The following is a 9,269-nucleotide window of genomic DNA, read 5'->3' as shown; positions in this document are numbered from 1 at the left end:
CGACGATCGAGACGCCACTTCGGCGTCGCCGAAACGCGACTGTTTCCCTCGATCTCGCCTTTTCGCGACGCCGAAATCACTCTTTCCGCGTGCGACTGCGATCGTTCGCGCTGCCGCGAACCCGCGATCCCCGGGAGAAGCGGACGAATGTCCATAATTTTTGTTCTCGTGCCGTTATTCCGCAAACGGCGGCACTCGATTATCGTTTCCCCCTTTCCGGCGGGGGCTGAATGTCGCGAGAGTGCTCCGATTGCGCCGTGAATCGTGATATTCGAAGGAAATGGAATGACTCCGTTTGACGCTCCTACGGTTTTCGGTTCGCCCCGTTCGTTTCACTCCGTGCGCTTTCTGTGCCTATTCTGGGGGGGAATGTGGTGAATTTGATTCCTGGGCAGGGATTGCGAAAGGTTGGTGAAAAAAAAAATTACGCCTCGACGGGAGGGATTGTCGAGTGAGACTGGCTTTTCCATACTCGAGTCGCAGGATATTTCTGGTCTTGCGTGCGATTCTGGAAATTGATGACTGCGATTTTCTGTGTGTGAGAAGGCTGATTTTGAATGACTTTTGTGAAAATGAATTACCGTTCCCTACAACATTGTGACGACGTAGCGCGTTACACGTATTACTTAAATTACCACACGCCACTTCGGGATTGGAAATGATGTGTCTTTCCCGCAGGAACGTGTATTCGTGAATGCGGACGTGCAAGGGAAAAGATGTACTCTTCACATCGCCGATCGATAACTTTCCCTTTGTTAGTTTTTCGTACATTGTTCTGTGGATTAATTCCACTCTCTACGGTAACGTCCAAGTTTTAAACCTAACTTTGCTATTTCCTGAAACGTGGTATTTGTTGTTTCGGCATTCTTACAATTACCTCTTTTGGCAAATCAATTTTCCTTTGACTTACTTCGTTTGTCAATATTTCCGATGCATTTCACTGTCTGATTGCGGAATTACGAAGGAAAAGAGCGAGTACGACTTCGGAGTTATTCCTTTCGAACTTCACATATCCCTATTGCAATGCATGAAGTGACAATCTGCATGTTATGACGAAATGTCACACGCCTACGACGAATACATCGTGCGCTGTCGCAGTAGCCACGTATGTGGCATTAACGTAGCTATTATTCTGTCGAACTTTGTCTCCAAATAATTAATTGTCATTTTTCTGCACGTTTTAAAACGTGCCTCATGAAAATCCGACCGGAAGTGTGGTTTCCACGCTCACTTGTTGAGTTTAAACGGACACTTTGCAATGTGACGGGCACAGAGCATGGAACATTGTTGAAATTTTCAATTCCGTCGCACTGAAGGTCCACGATAATGTTTGTTTCAATTTATGTTAACGTTCTAAAACGTCTCCCGTCCAAATCCCTCTGTAATTATTGCTTTTTATGAATAATTTGGAGTATGGCATTGGAAATTTGTTTTTGTCAGCAACGGATTACAATATATTTCTTAAACCATGGAATCAGTCGCACTGACACTAGTCACGAATAATTGCCTTAATTTCCTTGTCGTTTTAAAACCGGTCCCATCAAAATTCACTGGTTTTTACTGTTCATATGACATAACGTTGATATTGAAAAATCAGCATTTGCTGTCAGACACATAATATGGGATATTTTTCAAAGTATTCATTCTGTGGCTACGGAACTCCGCTATAATGTTCTTTTTGAATACACCTAAGTTTTGAAACGTCTCCCGTCCAAATCCCACGGTAATTATGGTTTTTAGAAATAATTTTGAGTATGAAAATGGAAATTTGATTAACTCATTAGCAACTGTAACACATTTTTAAAACTATTTACTCCGTTGCACTGACACTTGTCACGAATATTTGTCTTAATTTTCTTGTCGTTTTAAAACCGGTCCCATCAAAATCCACTGGTTTTTACTGTTCATATGACATAATGCTGATATTGAAAATTCAGTCTTCGCTTACTTTCAACCCAAAAAATGGCGTATTTTGAAAGTATTCATTCAGAGACTATGATACTCCTCAATAATGTTTGTTTTCACTTTAAGAACGTTTTAAAACGTCTCCCATCAAAATCCCTCGGTAATTATGGTTTTTATAAATAATATTGAGTTTGACCCTAGGAATTTCATGTCGACAGCCAGGGAGTGTAACATATTAATTAAACCATTAATTCAATCGCACTGACACTCTTCACCGACAATTGCCTTATTTCTCCTATTGTTCTAAAACTTGTCCCACCAGAATCCGCTGGTTTTCACTGTTTATAGGACATAATGTTGTTATTCAATATTTAGCCTCTGCAATATTTCAGTCACTTCAACCGGAATATTTTTTAAACTAATTATTCTAACGCTACGAAACTCGACACTAACGTATGTTTTACTATTGTTAACGTTTTAAAACGCATCCCGTCGAAATCCCTCGGTAATTATGGTTTTTATGAATAATTTTGAGTATGACACATTTAATGTCATTTTGTCATATACACATTGTAACATATTAATTCAACCATTAATTCAATCGCACTGACACTCGTCACCGACAATTGCCTTATTTCTCCTATTGTTTTAAAACTTGTCCCACCAAAATCCGCTGGTTTTCACTGTTTATAGGACATAATGTTGTTATTCAATATTTAGCCTCTGCAATATTTCAGTCACTTCAACCGGAATATTTTTTAAACTAATTACTCTAACGCTACGAAACTCGACACTAACGTATGTTTTACTATTGTTAACGTTTTAAAACGCATCCCGTCAAAATCCCTCGGTAATTATGGTTTTTATGAATAATTTTGAGTATGACACATTTAATGTCATTTTGTCATACACACATTGTAACATATTAATTCAACCATTAATTCAATCGCACTGACACTCGTCACCGACAATTGCCTTATTTCTCCTATTGTTTTAAAACTTGTCCCACCAAAATCCGCTGGTTTTCACTGTTTATAGGACATAATGTTGTTATTCAATATTTAGCCTCTGCAATATTTCAGTCACTTCAACCGGAATATTTTTTAAACTAATTATTCTAACGCTACGAAACTCGACTCTAACGTATGTTTCACTATTGATAACGTTTTAAAACGTATCCCGTCAAAATCCCTCGGTAATTATGGTTTTTATGAATAATTTTGAGTATGACACATTTAATGTCATTATGTCATACACACATTGTAACATATTAATTCAACCATTAATTCAATCGCACTGACACTCGTCACCGACAATTGCCTTATTTCTCCTATTGTTTTAAAACTTGTCCCACCGAAATCCGCTGGTTTTTACTGTCTATAGGACATAATGTTGTTTTTCAATATTTAGCCTCTGCAATATTTCAGTCACTTCAACCGGAATATTTTTTAAACTAATTACTCTAACGCTACGAAACTCGACACTAACGTATGTTTTACTATTGTTAACGTTTTAAAACGCATCCCGTCGAAATCCCTCGGTTATTATGGTTTTTATGAATAATTTTGAGTATGACACATTTAATGTCATTTTGTCATACACACATTGTAACATATTAATTCAACCATTAATTCAATCGCACTGACACTCGTCACCGACAATTGCCTTATTTCTCCTATTGTTTTAAAACTTGTCCCACCAAAATCCGCTGGTTTTCACTGTTTATAGGACATAATGTTGTCTTTGAATATTTAGCCTCTGCAATATTTCAGTCACTTCAACCGGAATATTTTTTAAACTAATTATTCTAACGCTACGAAACTCGACTCTAACGTATGTTTTACTATTGATAACGTTTTAAAACGTATCCCGTCGAAATCCCACGGTAATTATGGTTTTTATGAATAATTTTGAGTATGACACATTTAATGTCATTATGTCATACACACATTGTAACATATTAATTCAACCATTAATTCAATCGCACTGACACTCTTCACCGACAATTGCCTTATTTCTCCTATTGTTCTAAAACTTGTCCCACCAGAATCCGCTGGTTTTCACTGTTTATAGGACATAATGTTGTTATTCAATATTTAGCCTCTGCAATATTTCAGTCACTTCAACCGGAATATTTTTTAAACTAATTATTCTAACGCTACGAAACTCGACTCTAACGTATGTTTTACTATTGATAACGTTTTAAAACGTATCCCGTCCAAATCCCTCGGTAATTATGGTTTTTATGAATAATTTTGAGTATGACACATTTAATGTCATTTTGTCATACACACATTGTAACATATTAATTCAACCATTAATTCAATCGCACTGACACTCGTCACCGACAATTGCCTTATTTCTCCTATTGTTTTAAAACTTGTCCCACCAAAATCCGCTGGTTTTCACTGTTTATAGGACATAATGTTGTCTTTGAATATTTAGCCTCTGCAATATTTCAGTCACTTCAACTGGAATATTTTTTAAACTAATTATTCTAACGCTACGAAACTCGACACTAACGTATGTTTTATTATTGTTAACGTTTTAAAACGCATCCCGTCAAAATCTCTCGGTAATTATGGTTTTTATGAATAATTTTGAGTGTGACACATTTAATGTCATTTTGTCATTCACACATTGTAACATATTAATTAAACCATTGACTCAATCGCACTGACACTCGTCACCAACAATTGCCTTATTTCTCCTATTGTTTTAAAACTTGTCCTACCAAAATCCGCTGGTTTTCACTGTTTAGAGGACATAATGTTGTTATTCAATATTTAGCCTCTGCAATTTTTCAGGCACTTCTACTGGAATATTTTTTAAACTAATTATTCTAACGATACGAAACTCGACACTAACGTATGTTTTATTATTGTTAACGTTTTAAAACGCATCCCGTCAAAATCTCTCGGTAATTATGGTTTTTATGAATAATTTTGAGTGTGACACATTTAATGTCATTTTGTCATTCGCACATTGTAACATATTAATTAAACCATTGACTCAATCGCACTGACACTCGTCACCAACAATTGCCTTATTTCTCCTATTGTTTTAAAACTTGTCCTACCAAAATCCGCTGGTTTTCACTGTTTATAGGACATAATGTTGTTATTCAATATTTAGCCTCTGCAATTTTTCAGGCACTTCTACTGGAATATTTTTTAAACTAATTATTCTAACGATACGAAACTCGACACTAACGTATGTTTTATTATTGTTAACGTTTTAAAACGCATCCCGTCAAAATCTCTCGGTAATTATGGTTTTTATGAATAATTTTGAGTGTGACACATTTAATGTCATTTTGTCATTCGCACATTGTAACATATTAATTAAACCATTGACTCAATCGCACTGACACTCGTCACCAACAATTGCCTTATTTCTCCTATTGTTTTAAAACTTGTCCTACCAAAATCCGCTGGTTTTCACTGTTTATAGGACATAATGTTGTTATTCAATATTTAGCCTCTGCAATTTTTCAGGCACTTCTACTGGAATATTTTTTAAACTAATTATTCTAACGATACGAAACTCGACACTAACGTATGTTTTACTATTGTTAACGTTTTAAAACGCATCCCGTCAAAATCCCTCGGTAATTATGGTTTTTATGAATAATTTTGAGTATGACACATTTTATGTCATTTTGTCATTCACACATTGTAACATATTAATTAAACCATTGATTCAATCGCACTGACACTCGTCACCTACAATTGCCTTATTTCTCCTATCGTTTTAAAACCTGTCCCATCAAAATCCGATGCTTCTAACGGTTTATGAGATATAATGTTTATATTGGAAATTCATACCTTGCAATAGATCAGGCACTTGAAATGGGATATTTTTGAAATTACTAACTCTAGGGCTATGAAAATCTACACTTATGAATGCTTCAATATTATCTACGATTATAAACGTCTCCCAACATAATCCCTCGGTAATTAAGATTTTTATAAATAATTTTGTGTATGGCAATTGAAATTGCATTTTGTCAGCTCCTGGGCTTCACATATTTTTATAGCTATTAAATCCGTCGCACTGAAATTCGTCACGAATAATTGCCTTCATTTTCCTGTCGTTTTAAAAGTAGCCCCATCGAAATCCGCTGGTTTTTACGGTTTATAGGACATAATGTTGTTATTCAATATTTAGCCTCTGCAATATTTCAGTCACTTCAACCGGAATATTTTTTAAACTAATTATTCTAACGCTACGAAACTCGACTCTAACGTATGTTTCACTATTGATAACGTTTTAAAACGTATCCCGTCAAAATCCCTCGGTAATTATGGTTTTTATGAATAATTTTGAGTATGACACATTTAATGTCATTATGTCATACACACATTGTAACATATTAATTCAACCATTAATTCAATCGCACTGACACTCGTCACCGACAATTGCCTTATTTCTCCTATTGTTTTAAAACTTGTCCCACCGAAATCCGCTGGTTTTTACTGTCTATAGGACATAATGTTGTTTTTCAATATTTAGCCTCTGCAATATTTCAGTCACTTCAACCGGAATATTTTTTAAACTAATTACTCTAACGCTACGAAACTCGACACTAACGTATGTTTTACTATTGTTAACGTTTTAAAACGCATCCCGTCGAAATCCCTCGGTTATTATGGATTTTATGAATAATTTTGAGTATGACACATTTAATGTCATTTTGTCATACACACATTGTAACATATTAATTCAACCATTAATTCAATCGCACTGACACTCGTCACCGACAATTGCCTTATTTCTCCTATTGTTTTAAAACTTGTCCCACCGAAATCCGCTGGTTTTTACTGTCTATAGGACATAATGTTGTTTTTCAATATTTAGCCTCTGCAATATTTCAGTCACTTCAACCGGAATATTTTTTAAACTAATTACTCTAACGCTACGAAACTCGACACTAACGTATGTTTTACTATTGTTAACGTTTTAAAACGCATCCCGTCGAAATCCCTCGGTTATTATGGATTTTATGAATAATTTTGAGTATGACACATTTAATGTCATTTTGTCATACACACATTGTAACATATTAATTCAACCATTAATTCAATCGCACTGACACTCGTCACCGACAATTGCCTTATTTCTCCTATTGTTTTAAAACTTGTCCCACCAAAATCCGCTGGTTTTTACTGTCTATAGGACATAATGTTGTTTTTCAATATTTAGCCTCTGCAATATTTCAGTCACTTCAACCGGAATATTTTTTAAACTAATTACTCTAACGCTACGAAACTCGACACTAACGTATGTTTTACTATTGTTAACGTTTTAAAACGCATCCCGTCGAAATCCCTCGGTTATTATGGTTTTTATGAATAATTTTGAGTATGACACATTTAATGTCATTTTGTCATACACACATTGTAACATATTAATTCAACCATTAATTCAATCGCACTGACACTCGTCACCGACAATTGCCTTATTTCTCCTATTGTTTTAAAACTTGTCCTACCAAAATCCGCTGGTTTTCACTGTTTAGAGGACATAATGTTGTTATTCAATATTTAGCCTCTGCAATTTTTCAGGCACTTCTACTGGAATATTTTTTAAACTAATTATTCTAACGATACGAAACTCGACACTAACGTATGTTTTATTATTGTTAACGTTTTAAAACGCATCCCGTCAAAATCTCTCGGTAATTATGGTTTTTATGAATAATTTTGAGTGTGACACATTTAATGTCATTTTGTCATTCACACATTGTAACATATTAATTAAACCATTGATTCAATCGCACTGACACTCGTCACCTACAATTGCCTTATTTCTCCTATCGTTTTAAAACCTGTCATATCAAAATCCGATGCTTCTAACGGTTTATGAGATATAATGTTTATATTGGAAATTCATACCTTGCAATAGATCAGGCACTTGAAATGGGATATTTTTGAAATTACTAACTCTAGGGCTATGAAAATCTACACTTATGAATGCTTCAATATTATCTACGATTATAAACGTCTCCCAACATAATCCCTCGGTAATTAAGATTTTTATAAATAATTTTGTGTATGGCAATTGAAATTGCATTTTGTCAGCTCCTGGGCTTCACATATTTTTATAGCTATTAAATCCGTCGCACTGAAATTCGTCACGAATAATTGCCTTCATTTTCCTGTCGTTTTAAAAGTAGCCCCATCGAAATCCGCTGGTTTTTACGGTTTATAGGACATAATGTTGATATTGAAAGTTGAGGTTTAGCAAACGGTCAGGCACAAAATAGGATATTATTGATACTATTAACTCTAAGGCTATGATACTCCACACTAACGTATGTTTTAATTTTAAGAACGTTTTAAAACGTCTCCCGTCAAAATCCCTCGGTAATTATGGTTTTGATGAATAATTTTGAATATCACAATTGGAATTTCGTTTACTCAGCCACACAAATGTCTGCCGTTCCCTTATCAAAACTATGTTTTTTCACGGATTAACACCAGTTCACTTTTAAAATGAAGGAAGAGTTAATGCACGTATTCCTGACGAGTTTCATTGCACGACTCATTACAATTTCATTTATATCACATATTATGTAATCTCCAAGCCCTGATGCCACAACTGCACATATCAACATTCCCCCAATCATCATTCCATTCCCAAACTATCCCCATGGACTAACGCTTCCATTGATACACTTCCTAAAACGCATACTCCAGTCAAGTTTTACAATTTCCGAACATCAAATACCAATGTTATTCTGCATAATGCCCCGACAATTAAGACTTGTTTTCAAATTGCAAACTTCACCTATCATGATATCTCTCCTTGGGTATCGATTTCCATCACATAACTTTTCAAATGCTAAGAAAGGTAAACCACTTATTCCTGATCAGTTTAATTGCATAAAACAAACTAATTTCCATAATGACACAGTTTGTGTACTCTCGAAGCGTTGACAACATAACAGCTCATTCCAACATTTAACCATGAAAATTATATTTCCCTAACGACGCCCAGCCTTTAACTAATAACATGATCAGTAATTTATCGAAAGAATTAATGTATGAATTCACTGCATTACGGCCCACATTTCCCTATCATTTGCCTTTCTTATCAGCAAACTGCTACACATCGGCCAACTTCAGCCTGAACAAACAAATGATGTATTGGTTGTATTTGCAATGCAACGACATAATTACCACATTCACATGAAAGTATGCACTTCCAATATCTTCGCGTTAACACATTTTCTCACTCACACGCAATAACGGATTTTTTTTCCGAATTTTTCCTCTGTCGCCTTCCAACACTTCACTTTGCGCCGCCTTTCTTCTACCATACATTTCACAAACACGGGGACAACATCGACACGGGGACTT

This window comes from Ischnura elegans, unplaced genomic scaffold, assembly GCF_921293095.1.
Source record: "Ischnura elegans unplaced genomic scaffold, ioIscEleg1.1, whole genome shotgun sequence".
In the NCBI taxonomy this organism is placed as follows: Eukaryota; Metazoa; Arthropoda; class Insecta; order Odonata; family Coenagrionidae; genus Ischnura; species Ischnura elegans.
This window is presented reverse-complemented; position numbering follows the sequence as displayed.